Source organism: Cryptomeria japonica, chromosome 11, assembly GCF_030272615.1.
Source record: "Cryptomeria japonica chromosome 11, Sugi_1.0, whole genome shotgun sequence".
Lineage (NCBI taxonomy): Eukaryota > Viridiplantae > Streptophyta > Pinopsida > Cupressales > Cupressaceae > Cryptomeria > Cryptomeria japonica.
Genome location: NC_081415.1, coordinates 594488157 through 594504951, shown reverse-complemented (window position 1 = coordinate 594504951; position 16795 = coordinate 594488157). Strand labels below are relative to the sequence as shown.

At 38.5% G+C, this 16795-nt stretch overlaps 1 protein-coding gene across 4 annotated transcripts in view; it reads right to left on the bottom strand.

The window, feature by feature from the left end:
* Positions 1-16795, bottom strand: part of LOC131076332 (uncharacterized) — a 242703-nt gene that overhangs the window by 99108 nt on the left and 126800 nt on the right. The window lies entirely within an intron of this gene.

The following is a 16795-nucleotide window of genomic DNA, read 5'->3' as shown; positions in this document are numbered from 1 at the left end:
GGATTGCTCTAATGATAAGATGCACAAGAAATGGGTGACTAGTGAGGGGATGTTGGTAGGCTTTGCAACATATCTAGAGAGGGAGATTGGTAACTCGGAATTAAGGTTGTAGACAATGAGAATCTTGGAACTTGCTAAGAAGGTCTTACGAAGGCTAGACAAGGTAAGAGTGGTACAACAAGGATGGCTCTAATCAAAGTTTTAATACTCGGACTTGCCACGGACTCGGCAACCCAAAATTTGGACTCGAACTCAGACTCAACACAAACTCATGAAAGAACTCGGCAAAAAAAAAACCGTAGTTTTACAAAAACAACAAAAATAAATTAATGCATTTAGAGAACATAAGAGCCATAAATGAAACATTACACATGTCATAACAGTCATATGATCTCCAAACACTTAAAATTACATATAATGATATGTCCAAATGTGAAAAACAACAATGAACAAACTAAAGAGAAGACTACATCTTCCTCTTCCCAGCTCTAGTGAAAACCAAGGGAGAGATAGAACTAGAGGGTCTAGTTCTAGGAGCCTGATGTGGCTTATCCATATCGCCAAAATTAGGTTGAGGGTAGCACTACTTGGTAGGGTTTGAGGGTGAGAGAGAGAGAGAGGGGTAGAGAGAAAGGTCTAGATCTTGGGGGAGAGAGGAGAGAGTGAGATAGAGAGTGGTAGAGAAAGCGGATAGAGGAAGAGTGATAGGGAGACAGATAGATCTAAAATTTGGGGCAGATAAAGTGAGTGAGATAGAGAGAGCAAGAGAATGCCAATAGAAGCCTATTGATTACTGAAATTTGACTGGCCGAAAATTTAAGAGATCTTCTAAAACCTAGAATTTGATTTATAACTCCTAGAGATCTGAAACCACTCTCAAACATCCTGCCAATATATACTTGAAATATAACTTAAAGTATAAGTCACATTTCAATATGAAAGGAAAAAGACATATTGAAATGTGACTTATACTTAAATGTTATATTTCATGGATATATTATGATGAAGAGAATGAGACTGACTTCAAAAAAAAAATTACATAACTTTTCTACATGTTTCCTCTCCTTCAAACCCTACAAACCTGTTTTCAGCAAGTAAGAATGCCATATGAGTAAAAAATGAAAAAAAGGACACTTTAAAACATGGCTGGCCATGCATGCTGGGCAACGCGAGTCTCTATAAAAAACTCGCGAATCCATGTAAAAAACTCGCACAAGTCCATGTTAAAAAATCGCGCGAGACTCACGAGTCTTTTGTTAAGACTCGCGAGTCCTTAGCGAGTCAACCCAGCCCACCAATGGACTCGTGAGTCCGTGGCGAGTCCGGCAAGTCTTAAAACTATGATAATAAGCACAGCTGCACAAGGAATGGGTGATTAGTGACGAGATTTTGGTTGGCTTTGCAATGTATCTAGAGAGGGAGATTGATAACTCAAAATTAAGGTTGTAGACGATGAGAAACTTGGGACTTGCTAAGCACATGAATGACACTCCCAGTGTGGTGACTAGCGCTGCTATAGTAAGATTTCTACTGGACCCACATCAAACTCTAGGCAAAAGGAATATGTTCGACGTGGCTCAATCCTTGAGCGGCAACACCTTGTTATCTTTAATTATAGGTATGTACTTACTGCATGATGATATCAAGGGTCTTGAGAACCAAAAAAGAGATTTTGCCAACTATTATTAGCTATGACATTTTCATGGGTTGAATGAGAACATCTGTTGCCTACACAACGCAATCAATGAATAGGTGTAATATCCCAATTTATTTATTTTTTATTTTTAAGGCCAGCAATAACATCAACAAGAAATTAACCCGTTAAGATTAGAAAACATAAACTGAAAACTTGCTGAAGATTGCAACCCTTCCACTTTCTGATCACCAAGTGCCAATGTGGGAAGGTGAGAGCATACGATGAATAGGGGATCATTAGATCTCAAATTGCTGAAAGATGAAATGAAATACAATACTGGGCGGCAAGCCAGCCCCTTCCGCTTATCAAGCAGGAATGCAAGAAACTTGGCGGTGAACCAGCCAAGAGAAACACACAAGGCACAAATCACTCGACCACAATATTTCAGCGGGAGGACTGAAATTACAAAACAAACTCAACTCAACCGCTTATAAAGCGGGAGGACCATTACAATCAGACATCACTCGACCACTTATGCAGTGGGAGGACTGAATTACAATTTACTTGAAAATAGGCAGCAAGCCAGCCTCTTCCACATTTCAGCGAGGTGAGATTTACAAGGCAGAATTGGTTAGTAGTACTACTACTTAACCTTACAATAATCAAGATAATGTGAGAAGAGAGTAATGCTGAACATCCGATTAAGAACATGAAATTTCTGCTAACATCAAAAATCTGCAAGCTGGAATTGCAAAACCAGCAGCCTGTGGATTCACTAAAACGCTCATAACTCTCTCATTACTCACCCAATTCACCCAAAATCTGTTCTAAACAATTGCTATACCCCCACAATGAGAACAAACCCAAGGAAAGCCATCGAAACACCAATATTTATTTTGCACGCTTCCCAATGCATTAACTAAACCCCACGCCTAACCTGGGAAGTTCGATTTTCAATATAAAAATCCACACTCAAAATAAGATGCTAAAAACTTACAATATGCATCGCCAGTGGTAGAAAGGAAGGATGAGTCGATACCCAGAATGATGGAATCGCCTGGCCAAAAGGTGCGAGCAAAATACACTTTCAGCAGTCCCGCAACCAGCAACCAGAAAACACTCCAATCTCAATCAAAACACTCCACAATCTGCAACTCACTCACCAACAGCATTGGGAATACATGAACACAGCTAGGTACTATCTTGCAAGTACGAAACTGAGACTTAGCTAGGAAGCCACACTTCGAAGCTCAGATTTTTCAATCGCCAATTCGGCAGCATAACGATGCAAATTCATTTCATACCAAATGAGAAGCCCAACACTCTCATTTATAGATTTTGAGGGCTCAAATCCAAATTCACAATCCCTCCAAATGAACGCCAAATCCAAATGCACATTCACTTCACATTATTTTGAAATTGCATTTCACTTCTCCTTTCTCCAAATCAACCTTCTCATAGGAGCAAATATTCTTTATAAAAATGACAATAAAATCATAATGTGGCATCCAAGGTAGATCAGTGAAATATATTATAAAATTAATTTATTTCTCCATAAGGCGTCCATCTTGTCGTATTAATAGTTCACTTTATAAAGTATTTTTCCTCAACAATAAATCACCCAATATATAATTAAGGAAATGACTTATATATCAATATAACTTAAGCAACCCCTTTTAAATAAATCGTCCAACCTTTGCCTTAAGTTATAATTTAATTTAAAACACCATTTTTCTTCATCAAATAATAAACCTGCCAAAACAAGCTCCAAGGATATGGGGAAACAAGCTGAGAGAATTGCCCTACCAAAAATACTCACTGAACTAAGCTGAGGAACCCTTGCCAAGAATAGCACCAAAAATGAGGGAAGACCAACTGCTCAAATTAAAACACCATTTTTCATCAAATACTAAACCTACCAAAACAAGCTCCAAGGATATGGGGAAACAAGCTGAGAGAATTGCCCTACCAGAAATAGTCACTGAACTGAGCTGAGGAACCCTTGCCAAGAATAGCACCAAAAAATGAGGGAAGACCAACTGCTCAAACTAACCTGTCAGAATAGCCATCTGAACAAGCCTACTGACATCCTGCTAAAAATAGAACTGCTAGAAATAGTACTCACCAAAAATAGCATACTACTAAAAATAGTAAGTGTTTCCAAAGTGATTTTAACCACATTCTGAGCAATCGTTGTACTTACTAAAAATAGTAAGTCTGGAAAAAGTCACCTGATGCAGATGCATGTCGAACCATCCTGAAGCTCTCTGAAAACCCAGAAGGAATCCAGAATCCAAACTGTCAAACTCCCACATATAGCCCCTAAAATCACCAAAGAATCCTCCTAGAAAATAGGAAACCCTAATTTCTGCCCCCAACTAGCCTACGGGACTCTGAACTAGCCTAACGGCCAACAGAACTAATCACTGCGGAGAAGGGGACATTACAATAGGCAAATGGATTAAAGGTAAAGATTTCTTTTGAGACTCAACTCAATGTCCGTGTGTGTTGATGTGATGAAGACTCAGAGACAATGGCAGTTAACTTGTCTCATCCCATGTAGGAAGCTAGTTGGACGAAGTGTAAGTGTCCCTTCGAGTAGGAGGAGGGCTTGTGTAATTTTCACTCATTTATATTTTATGGAACGTATGTGTTGTGATAGGCAATATGGTATGTAGATTATATTGTGTGGTTGATAATTGTAATGGCATTTTTTGATGGTTAGTTGGTGCTTTTACAGTGTATATATCGATTGAGATATGTTCGTAGATGTCATATATCAGTGTTGATGGTGTTTTGATGCACTATCAAACACAAAATAAAGTATTAAATACTCTATCCTCTCTTGAGTAAAGACTCTCAAATGCTAAAGATTTGCATAAGGATCACTTGAGATGACTTCAAGGTTCTTTTATGTCAAGTCTTGACTTGTTGGATAGCTTCAATGGTGTATGATGTGACTTTGCTAGGATCACAAGGTGGACTTACATTGAATGACTGAATGCTTGAATGATGTTGGAACTGTAAAAGTATTTCAATTTTCAATTCAAGGTGCAAGTTATATTCTTCCTTTCAAGTATATGTTAATTCACAATCTAATAAGTCTGATTATTATATGGAATGTTGCAGATGGAGAAAGAGCATTTATTAATTTCGATGTTATTCCCACATTTCACGGATCAATATATATATGCAAACAAAGGAGATCAAGCAATACCTTGACCGGTCATGTCTATGATATTACTTGATCGTGCCTCTTCAACTATAATCGAATTAACCGATACCAATCGGTGTGTATGCACTTAACAATAAACCCGATACTAATCGGTGTGTATGTGATTATCAATAAACCCAATACTAATCGATGTGTATGCATTTAACAATAAACCCGATACCAATCGGTATTCTGTGCATTACGATTTGTAACCGATGTTAATCGGTATTTAGGCATTGGTTAAGAACCCGATTGTTAATCAGGATTTATATGCAAGGTTATATATATGAATCGAGGGATACGATCACAGCTAGATCGTATATCATGCATACGATCGATGATAAATATATGATAACTGAATCATGATCATAATCTCATGTATATATATGATAACTGAAGTCTTATCATAGTCTATCGATGAGATAGATGATTGAATGAGAGACTTCATTTATCTCTCATTCAATCATTTATCTTACCAAGGCTATCATGTATCAACACTCCCTCTTAGCTAGGAAAGATAAATGGAAGACAACATATCTAGTATCACATTTCTCATTATGGTCTTATAATCTTACTCTCTAAGGAATCATATCACCTAGACATGTGACATGAAGTATCATCAATCATATGATACAGGAAATCACATCACCTAAGCACGTGACATGAAGTATCACCTAAACGTGTGATACAAAAGTTCATCACATCAACTTGTGATGACAAGATATCACCTAATCATGTGATATCAGTATTGCTTAAACATGCAATACTTTAAGAATAAATACATGAAAATAGTTAAATTCTCAACTTATCCAAGTTGTGGTATGTGCACTAACATTTTATCCAAATGTTTTACCACAACACAATCATGGCACAGCCATGGCATACCAGAGATCCAACATGATAACTGGTTTGAACATCATAAGATCGTCACCTTATAATGTCTGCATACAAGTGTTCATTATCTGAGAGATCGTCACCTCTTAGACATGAACACAGGGGGTTAAACCCCTAAAAGTCCTAACATGACAAAGAAGTTTACACATAAAACATCTTAATAAGTATAGGAGTACAGAGCAAATTAAATTTCAAGCATACCAAGACCTTTTCTGAAGTGCTCAACTTTCACCCTTGAAAGTGGTTTGGTAAGAATATATGTTGTCTGCTCTCCTGTACAAATGTATTCCAACTGGATCACATTCCTATCTACCATGTCTCGTACATAATGATATGGAATCTCAATATGTTTGGATCAAAGAAACGGGACTCGCCTGGACTCGCCTGAACTCGACGAGTCCTTAGGACTCGGACTCGGACTCACTCACCGAGTTGGCGAGTTTGGCTCAAACTCGCCAAACTTGGCGAGTCCCGAGCCCCAGACTCGGTCGGCGTCAAGCCAACTAAAAAAAAAAAAAAAAAATTAGTTTGCAAGGTTTTTTCAATTCCGTTTTTTTTTGTTAATTATCTCATATCCCTAAAAGTGACCTTCATTTCATTCACTTGCAAAAAAAGGAGTAAAGTGAGTTGGGAAGAAAAACAAGGGTGCATAGAAGAAAAACTAGTAAGGAGGAAGCTCAAGTTTTCTTCAATTTGTCACATTGGAGCTGCATTGAGTTTGGATTTGGTGCATCAAGAGTTGGATAGGAAGATTTTGCAGCTCATTTCAAGCTTGTTGTAAGAGGTAAGATTGTTTTTTTGAAGATTATTTTGTTTCTTGTATGCAAAAATCCCATTTTCTATTCATTTATTTTGAAAGTTTTACATTTTCTCTCAAAATCTTTAGTATGTTTGTATGTAGCATGTAGTATGTAGTTGTAGTGTTGTACTATGTAGGGTTTGTAATTTTATTTTTTTTAAAGTAGGGTTTGACAAACCCTACTTTAGTTTTTTTTAATGTATGTATTAATTTTATTTTGTATTTGTAATGTTTTATTGCAACAAACTTCACTTTATTATTTGCCTCAATTTCAAGTTTCACAAAACTATCCTAAAATGTTTGCTTTAGCTTCTAGACCCCCCATTAGAAAGGACCCTGCTTGGAAATATCATGAGGATTTTCCAGGGCAAGGAAAGGGGCAAACAAAATGTACATTTTGCAAAACAATATTCCATGGAGGTATATATAGACTGAAATACCATATTGCTGGTGTGCATGGACATGATGTCGAACCATGCCTAAAAGCACTCCTTGAAGCCGTACGTGAATGTTATGTAATGGTTGAGGAAATTGAAAGGAAAAAAAAACAAAAGGAGGATAGAGCGACCATTGGGAGAGAGGCAAATTTAGGAAGAGGGACACAGTTAGGTTGTGTTGGAGGCCCTTCTTCCTTACCTTCATATCGTCCCACTCAGTTTGCTACTGCTGGTGCTTCCGCTTCTACTTCTATAAGTGGCAATGCCACCGCCACTTCTCATGCTCCTAGCACTAGTAGTTGTAGTGGGAGTGTTAGCATTGGACCTAGGATTTGTAAATCTAGGTTGGATTCCTTCTTTGTGCCTCGCACTACTCCTAGGTCCCAACTGTCGCTTGAGGCCATGGTTGGAACAAGGAGGTCAATGATGCTGCTAAAATGGCAGTTGGCAGGTTTTGGACCTACAGCAGTATTCCATTCTTTGTAGCCAGGTGAATGTTTTACTAACTTTTATGTTTGATTGTTTTAATTTTTATACTTAACTTATCTCATTGAATTTTTATACTTAACTTATCTCATTGAGTTTCTTTGCGACAGGTCTCCTTATTGGCAAGAAATGGTTGATGCCCTTACCATATGCGGGGCGGGGTTCAAAGCCCCTAGTGAGAGTGATTTGAGGGGACCCATTTTGTCTCAAATGGTGGATGATGTGAAGAAGGATTTAGCTGAACAACGCTAGATATGGAGCACTAAAGGTTGCACCATCATGACTGATGGTTGGACGTATAGGAGAAATAGAACTCTCCTTAATTTTCTTGTTTCTTCCGCAGGTGATTGATTAATTTAGTTTCATATAGTCTTTAATTTTTTATTTTTTATCTAATGGTTTATTGAATGATCATTGACCTACCTTTATTTTTTTATTTCAGGGGGCACCGTTTTCATCAAGTCTATTGATGCCTCCACCCATTGCAAGAATGCCACCTACCTATGTGAGCAGATAGAGGAGGTGATTGATGAGGTGGGTGAGGAGAATGTGGTATAGGTGGTGACCGACAATGCAGCAAATTATGTTGCTGCGGGTAAACTTTTGATTACAAACTAATTTTGTTTGCAAATTAATTACTATCTTGTAGTTTGTACCTCCATTAATTATAATTTACAATGCAAAAAATTATGTTGCTGCAGGTAGACTATTGATGGAGAGGCACCCATCTATAGTTTGGACTCCATGTGCTGCTCATTGCATTGACCTCATGTTGGAGGATATTGGAAAAATCCCATGGGTCAAGAGATGTGTAGAAAGGGCAAGAAATGTCTGCAAATTTGTATATAATCATTCATGGGTGTTGGCTCTTATGAGACAATACACAGAGCAGAAGGAGTTGCATCATCTAGGAATCACAAGATTTGCCACAAACTTCCTCACATTGCAGTACATGCTTAGGTCTAAGTCTACCTTGAGACGTATGATTGTTGGTGAGGAGTGGTCTTCCTCATCCTATGCTACCACCCTTTCAACGAAAGATATGGCAGACTACATTTTTTATGAGCAAGACTTTTGGGTCCCTTGTGATGAGATAATGAAGGTAATTTTTTTATAAATTCTACAATTTAACTTCATGTTTTATAACTTATTATATGTCTTCTCTTATTTGCTCATTTTTCTAAATTACACAATATTTTCAATTTTGCAGTTTGTTAAGCCCTTGGTGGTTTTGTTGCGAGTTGCGGATTGAGATAAGCCCGCAATGGAGGGCATGGATAGGGCGAAGGAAACCATCAGATTCGTCTATGGAGGAGATGAGAGCAAGTATGGTCCCATTTGAGAGATCATTGATAGGAGATGGCATCATCAGCTTCATAGGCCCATCCATGCAGCAACCTATTTTCTGAATTCGGCATTCTATTTTATCCCTTCTTTCAAGGCTGATGTGGAGGTCCTTAATGGGCTATACTCAATCATGGAGAAGATGGGACCTGTTGGTACTTCTCAGATAGACCTTATTCGAGAGCTACAGTTGTTCTCAGATGCACAAGGGGAGACCTTCTCTCGTCTTGTCGCCAAAGACGGTAGGACAACTATGATGCCAGGTAAAAATAAATTGTAAGGCTTAATTTTAGTTTTATTGTATATTGTAACTTGATAAATGAGTTCATGAGTGAGACTGATTTCAAACTCAGATCATTGGTGGAGCTTTTTTGGCCCAACGACACCAAATATTCAGAAGTTGGCCATTCGCATCTTGAGCCAACCATGCAACGCATCAGGTTGTGAGCGCAATTGGAGTATGTTTGAGCACATACACTCCAAGAGGCGCAATAGATTATCTGCGGAGAAGATGAATGATCTCGTCTTTGTTCACTACAACCTCCGCCTGAGAATGAGAAAGAATGCATTAGTTGACATCTCTTCTATCATTCTAGATGAGGTTGATCTTGAAGCAGAGTGGGCCAATGAGAATCAGACAGATCCGGGGACTCCTGCAGCTGTCTTTAGTGATGATGACATTGATTAGATCGACCAGGTAGATATAGAGGCTGAGGCTGTACCCATGGCAGAGGAGGAGCAGAGACCACGAGCAGAGACAGGAAATATTGAGACTCAGAGTGACGCAGTTGTTCCTGATGTTGGTGAGCATGGCATGGTGTCACGGGGAGCGACTATGGCTCCTCAATCATCGAGGACCTACCTTAAACGCCTTCGCAGGGGACCAGGGCGAGAGGGTGCACGGCCCTCTAAGCCATAGGCTTGTAGACTTGTAGTTGTATTTACTATTTACCTTTGGTATTTGTATGAAACATTTGATGATGATCATATGATGACATGAATTTTTTATTCCATGAGTTTTGTAATATTGTATACATTTGACAATATTTATATATCTATGTTTGTTATTTTCTTCAGCTACAATTTGCGTTTATGCTTATGTGATTGATGTATACTTGTGTATGTAATCAAATGAGCCAAGTTTGATGATGTTATTGTGTCTTAAGGTGTATTCAATAAAGGGTGCCTGAAACAAGTTTTAAATCTTTAAAATCTCTAAATTTCTGGAGTTTTTCACTTTCCCGAGTCCAGCCGAGTCTGACGCCGAGTACCGAGTCCGAGTCCGAGTCGGCCTTGCCGAGTCCGAGCCGAGTCCGAGTCCGAGTCCCATTTCTTTGGTTTGGATCTATCATGAAACACCAGATTCACTAAAAGTTTTATACAACTTTGGTTGTCGCAATGAATAACTGTAGGCTTCATTGGTTCACCGAATAACCCATGAGCAGCTTCCTAAGCCATACTACCTCTCGAGCAGCCATGGAGGCTGCAATGTATTCGGCCTCAATGGAACTCTATGCTACTAATGACTGTTTTCTGCTAATCCAGGATATCATGGCTGAACCTAAACTGAAACAGCATCCTGAGGTGCTTTTCCTGTCAGTTACACTTCCAACCCAATCTAAATCTGTGAATCCGTGTAAATCTAGTTCAACTCTCTCATATTTGAGACCAAGTTTTAGGGTACCTTGTAGATATCTCATGATATGTTTTACTGCTACTAGGTGTATCTCCTTTGGTTCACACATAAATTGGCTCAAGGCATTAGCTGCATAACAAATATTTGGTCTCGTATTTACAAGATACATCAGGGACCCAATCATTTGCCTGTATAGAGTAGGATCTGATGGTTGTGATTCTGCTGATGCTTCCTTAAGTTTATGAAGGTTTGTTTCCATTGGAGAGGTCGTGGGTCTCCAGTTTAGCATTCCAAATCTCTTCAAAATGTCCAAGGTATATTTTCCTTGGTTTAGTACAATGCCATCAGAATTCTGCCATACTTCCAAACCTAGGAAGTAATGAAGGAGTCCCAAGTCCTTCATGTCAAATTCTTTAGGAAGTAATGAAGGAGTCCCAAGTCCTTCATGTCAAATTCTTTAGCAAACTCCCTCTTGATCCCTGCCTCAATACAGAAATCACAAAAGGTACCCAAGGTGTACTCACCTCCATTATCAGACCTTAAAATTTTAATTTTCTTTCCAGACAAGTTTTCTACAAGAGCTTTAAACTCTTTAAACTTACCTAGGACTTCATCAGACTCTTTAGACCTTAAGAAATAAATCCAAGTTTTTCTAAAGTAGTCGTCTATAAAAGTTACATAGTACAAACATCCACTTAGGGATGGAGTTGACATTGGACCACATAAATCTGAATGTACAAGATCTAGTATTTCTTTAGACCTACTTTCACTGCTATGAAAAGGACTTTTAACATTTTTACCCATAGCACAACCTTTACAAGTACCATCATTTATATGAATAAGTTTAAGAATACCATTTACCATCTTTTCCAAAGATGGAAGTGCCCTAAAGTGAAGATGTCCAAGTCTTATGTGCCAGAGTTCGCTGGAACTGAAAGAATCATGAATAAGAGCTTGAACTGGGAGAGTGGAGAGTTTGTATAAACTCTCATGTCGATTTCCGATCACACGAGCAATCTTGATGCTGGAATTCTTAGGACAAGCAAGAAATCTTCCTTCAGAAAATGTAATTTGATATCCCTTATCCTCCAAGGCTAAAATAGACACAAGGTTCCTCTTGATCCCTAGTACGAACAATACATCGCTTAGGTGTAAAGAAACGCCAAATTCAAGTTTTAGAGATGTAGCACCAACCCCTCTTACAGCATAGCGAGCATCATCCCCAATAATGACGTGAAGATGTGATTCTTTTTCCACTAGATCAGAAAGGTACTCCCGATGACCGATGAAATGTCGAGAGGCTCCACCATCAATTAACCATGTATCATTGTCTGTAGGAACATTGCTTGATAATGTTGATATGAAAAGAAAACCATTTGAGTTATCTTCATTCTCCTTCTAAGATGAGACTTCATTGAGGTTTGCTCCTTGATGATTAGGTCTTGTCAAACAATCCTTTGCAAAGTGACCAAACTTGTCACACCTAAAGCACTGGATGCGAGAGAGATCTTTCTTCCTCTTGCTAGAAGCAGGTGCAGAATCTGATTTGAAACCTCTATTCCTTTAGAAGTTGCCCTTCTTCCAATACTTTCGTTTCTTGGTAGATTGAGTGGCAAGAAAATGTGTATCTTCATTTTGAGAACTCTTGATGATTCCTCTAGCAGTCAATCTTGATTCTTCTTGAATACAATCTGCACAGAGTCGATCAAACTTAGGTAATTTTGACTTGCCAATTATGCTTTGGATAAATGGCTCCCATGAATGAGGCAGACCATTCAAAGCTAGCATGACAAGATCTTTATCTATCACTTGATCCCCAATTGCGCATAGTTGATCTCTCAATTCGGAGATTTTCATGAAGTAGGTGATGATTGAATCTCCTTTTGCCATCTTCATTTGGTGGAGTTGCTATCAGCCTGTCTCAAGGCAAGAGCACTACTTACGTTGTTAATCTCATATAAACCCTCCAAGGTCTTGAACATATCTCTTGTAGTTGTCATCTTGGAGATGAGAGGTACTAGGTTATCCCTCAGAGAGTCAATTAATATCTTCTTCGCCGTGATTGCATTCTTCTTGAATTGCAGTTTCTCCTCATGATCTTCAGGTTCGAATAAATATTTTTCCTCTATGAATTGAACAAGATCATTTTCTTCAAGTGCAATAAGCACTCTAAACTTGCATGAGGTGAAGTTAGATGTGCCTTCAAGCCTATCTTCAACTTTCAGACCATTCACCATTTTCGAGACTTGGAGGTACTGCTTGATGGAGAGAGAGGAGAGAATGTTTAGAAGTTATAGATAATCTGATCACGATCTTCTTTCACCGTGGCTCTGATACCATGTTAAATTTTATGATCAGATTAGATGATGCAATAACTCACACAAATGCACAACTATTACCCTGGGAAAACCTTCCTCTTGAAGGTGAAAAAACCGAAGAAACAGGACTAGGACTCGGCTCGGACTCGGGACTCGGCGTCAAACTCGGCTCCAAACTCGGCTGGACTTGGGAAAGTGAAAAACTCAAGAAATTTAGAGATTTTTAAAGATTTAAAACTTGTTTCAAGCACCCTTTATTGAATACACCTTAAAGACATAGTAACATTATCAAACTTGGCTCATTTGATTACATACACAAGTATACATCAATCACATAAGCATAAACGCAAATTGTAGCTGAAGGAAATAACAAATATAGATATATAAATATTGGAAAATGTATACAATATTACAAAACTCCTGGAATAAAAAGTCCATGTCATCATATGATCATCATCAAATGTTTCATACAAATACCAAAGGTAAATACAACTACAAGCCTATGGCTCAGAGGAGCCTGCACGGCAGCACCCTCCGGCCCCGGCCCTGGCCCCCTGCGAAGGCGTCTAAGGTAGGTCCTGGATGATTCGACAGCCATAGCCGCTCCCCGTGACACCATGCCATGCTCACCAACATCAGGAACATCCGTCTCACTATCTGCCTCTGAATCTCTTGTTTGTGCTCGTGCTCTCCGCTCCTCCACTGTCATGGCTATAGTCTCAGCCTCTATATCTACCTGGTTGATCCAATCAGTGTCAGACTCGGAGGTTAAATTTTCCCTACTTCTATCGACGCAATTTCCCCCCATATTTTTCAACGGGGGTTTGGGGGCAGCGCCCCTCGAGGTCAAAAAAACTTTATTTAATGAAGGCATCGGGTGTTATTTTTCTATTGGCTGACATGTTGTAACCCTAATTTTTCTCATTCTCAGGCAGAGGTTGTAGTGAACAAAGACAAGACCATTCATTTTCAAAAAACTTTTAAAATGTTTTTTTTTTGTCATTTTACTTAGCTCAGGCAGTAGCCGAGTTTGGGGCTCGGGACTTGCCGAGTTTGGTGAGTTTGAGCCAAACTCGCCAACTCGGCAAGTTTGGCGTGCTCGCTAGACTCCGAGTCTGAGTCCCAAAGACTCGGCGAGCATGACTCGGACTCGGACTCGCCAAGTTTAGGCGATTCATGGTGATTCCCATTTCAAAAAACCCAGCAATTAAATATGACTTTAATTTTTCAAATGTGTCAAGAGATATTACAAAGGACTTTGCTTCACTCTTGAAGCTATATTTAATAATAATTCAATGTGGAAAGTATCTGATCTGCAATAAGGAATAGGAATTCCTTTGTTGATCCTCAACCTGCTGTAGACTGTCTTCTTCAATCATACACCATCAACGAACTATTGTATATATGTTCGATCTGCTATGCAATCTCCACAAAATGTCTGATGTGTGATATATAATATCCACGAACTATCTGCTGTGTAATATATAATATCCACGAACAATCTGCTGTGTATAATCTGATATTCACGGACTATCTTATTGGATAAGAATACAAACCTTCATATGTATACCCGATTGAGTGAGCCTTCAACCATCGCAACTCCTCCAAAAGTCGGTTTCCAATCACACGTCATAATTTTGCATTGGTTAAGTTGATTACACATCGGTTCATTAATCACGACTCCTAAAGGTTGACTAGATTAACTCGACATATTTAATGATAATTAGATTTAAGCAAATCGTGTTTTACTTTAATCATTTTATATTCAACTAAGGCCGATAGGCCAATTAGGCAAATTATTTATGTCGTTAGTTATGAAGGATATCAACCGAAGCTATTTCATCAATGTATCGCAGATCTCAGGAATTTATTCGCTGTCAAAAAACCTTATTCACTGCAACAACCATCATAGTTGCCACCTTGTTTTTTTTGCCTTTTTGGTGAATTCGCTGTGTGTTTGCAATCTTGGCATAAAACAAATAATGGCACTCCTCAAGAATGAATTCCTTGGTCCTTAATACAACTCGCTGTGGTCATGTATGATTGAAACTCAGGATGAACAAAAGTCGCAGCTCCTTAAAATGAAAATCACTCTTCACAATCTCATCGCAGCCCCCATCAATTTGTGGTCTAGTATTGCATGAATCGCCTCAACTTACCAATCAAGTTCACTGACAAGATGAGTCACTGGTGTCTCTGGTATATAATTGCTGAGTGTCTGAGATAAAATCGCCAATGTCGGAAATGAATTCGCTCATACCAAAATCAAAATCGCTGTCATAAGATGAACTCCCTGATATATAAGATCATAAATATTGCAGATATAAAGCAAATCGATCATGATTTGATCAAATGAAATGACAAGATTGAACTTGTAATCGTTCAAAGAGGCCCATACTTCATCACAGCCGTTGGCGAATTTCATTCAATGTGTTGACATCGATTTTGAAGGTGAGGCATCATTTATTAAATGCATTGTATCCAAAACATCGCATTAAATACAATCCAATGATTCCCTTATGTAAGGCTTTGATTTCACAAATTGAACCACTTAGTGCAATCAACGTTACATCGTTGAATGCAATCCTTCATCTTCATCGAGTTTGCAAAGCTCACAACATTTATTAAATACCTCCTCATCGATCATTGGTGAAATACATTGAATTTTGCTTCCAAATATCTAATCACCAACTTCCAAATATTTAGTACGAACCATCCTTCTACTTTCATTAAATAATTCATATCGCTAAGTAGCTTTGCATCATGCTGGCCACCTTGGCACCTTGGTGTCAATGAAGCTCATCTTGCAAAATGCAACCCATTATCATTTAATATTTTCACCAATTAATCAAGTTCTTGGTTTTCAAAACCATGTATTGATTAAGCATTATGGGAAGCAAGTGCTAAGGTGGCGCAATTGAATGCTTGCAATTCATTTTATAAAAATCGTTTGTTGAATCCATCTTTATTGCATTGACTAAGCAACTCACTTCATATATCACTTAAGTTTTTGGGATGCATTTACTTAGCATGAATTGTCGTCCAATTGACCGCATTCATTGAATGATATACATCGTTCAAAGCACAATTCCCTCTTCTCTCACAATCGATGGAAGCAATAACATGAGGCATCGATAGCAATGACAAAATCATTTAAAGGCAAAGACAGCGGTGATTGCCGGCAATGACTTAGGTGATTGAGAGCGACAAAGTAATTGCTAGCATAGACAGCGGTGATTGCTAGCAATGACAGTGGGCGTACTAGGCAATGATAAGGTCATTGCTAGCAATGACAAAGTGATTGAAAGCAATGACACAGTGATTGCTAGCAATGATAAAGCCATTCAGCAATGACAAGAGGCGTTCAAGGCAATGATAGGGTGATTGCTAGCAATGACAAAGTCGTTGAGAGCAATGACAAGAATGTTTTCATGCCTTAGCCAAATATTCTTGATTTTCAATTTTGCAGTTCTTCCAAATAAAAGCTAATAGCTAAACGACTCTACAACTATCCTAGAAAGCAGAAAAATGTGTGGGTCCCTGTTTGCAATGGGCCGATGTGTGAAAACTTCACAAAAGTCAGCAATATGAATAAAATGTATAGTTTAACTTTATGGTTACTTTGAATTTCTTTTGTGGAATGTTGTTGGTTCCAAATGTGTGACCGGGGACGGTTTAAGGATTAGAGTCAGTTAATTTATATAAGTTTTGGAGTTTCAGTTCTGTTAGTTTGTGAGGAATGTTACTGTGTATATTGTGCAATACAAATGTAAAATAGATGGATCTGATGAAACATATGGTTACAAGTAATCCAAGCTTCAATGCTCCTTTTTTGTGGCTCCTGGGTGACTTACCCAAGTAGACCAAAAACCCATGGAAAAGATGTTTTTCTTTGTTATACAGGAGAGTGCACTGTTATACAAGAGGCTATTGCTCTCCTTTCTTCATATGAGAAGTAACAGAATGGGCAGTGACAAATGTAGAGGGACGAGATGTTATTATGAATCTTCTTGCATATAAAGTGTTTTCAT